Source organism: Bison bison, unplaced genomic scaffold (genome assembly GCF_000754665.1).
Source record: "Bison bison bison isolate TAMUID 2011002044 unplaced genomic scaffold, Bison_UMD1.0 scf7180017864228, whole genome shotgun sequence".
Classification (NCBI taxonomy): Eukaryota; Metazoa; Chordata; class Mammalia; order Artiodactyla; family Bovidae; genus Bison; species Bison bison.
In genome coordinates, this window is record NW_011494800.1 from 3,653,893 (window position 1) to 3,654,756 (window position 864).

Sequence of the window (864 nt, forward strand, 5' to 3'; positions counted from 1 at the left end):
GGGGACTGGGTGGAGAGTGGAGGAGGTGCAAAGGGAAGATGCAGAAGAGAAGGAGCTTTGACTGGTAAGCTCTCGGGGAGCCTGGGGAAGCTGGCAACCCGCACAGGTGCAGGTGCGTGGTCCGCCACCTGATCCCCAGAGGCCCAGGAAAGGAACTGAGGTTGGTATTTTCTGTTCACGACTTGATTTTGATTGGAATCAGAGGAGAAAGAATCCAGGAAGTTTATTTTTCCTCTCCCTTCTTGCTGGCAGGGACATAGCCAATGTTCCTGAAGAGATTAAAAAATAATAATACCCCGTGCCTCCTACCCTTTCTTTCTTCCTGAACCTTCTCCTTCCCCCACTTCCTCCCCTCTACCAACCCCACCTCTACTTCCTCTTCTCGCCCTCCCCCTGCTGGCTAACTGGCTACTTCCCCCTCCCCTTCTCTCGGGGGTAGAGCGCGGTCCCTGCTGCCTTCCAGGGCGAGGGAGAGCGCGAGATTGGTTGCGGACGGTACAGATCAGCCAGGGAACCGAGTCTGTCTCTCTCTCCCTCTCTCTCTTTCCCCCTCTTCCCCCCTCCTTCTGTTGCACACCACACACACGCACACGCGCACACGTACACACACACACACACGCAAACACTCAAAACTCGGACCGGCCGCACCGCGGCTGCTCCAATCCTTGCAAAAGACGAGTGAGCGCCCTTCGGTCCGCGCTCCGCTCACCCGGCTCCGGCTTCTCGCCCGACGCAGCGCTAAGTCACGGTGCCCTGCGCGCCCGCTCCGGCCGGGTGTTCCCGAGAATAAAGCGGGGAGGGAGGGTACAGATAGATCAGAAAACACGCCAGCCACACACGCCGCGACTTCAGCTCTGGCTGGGA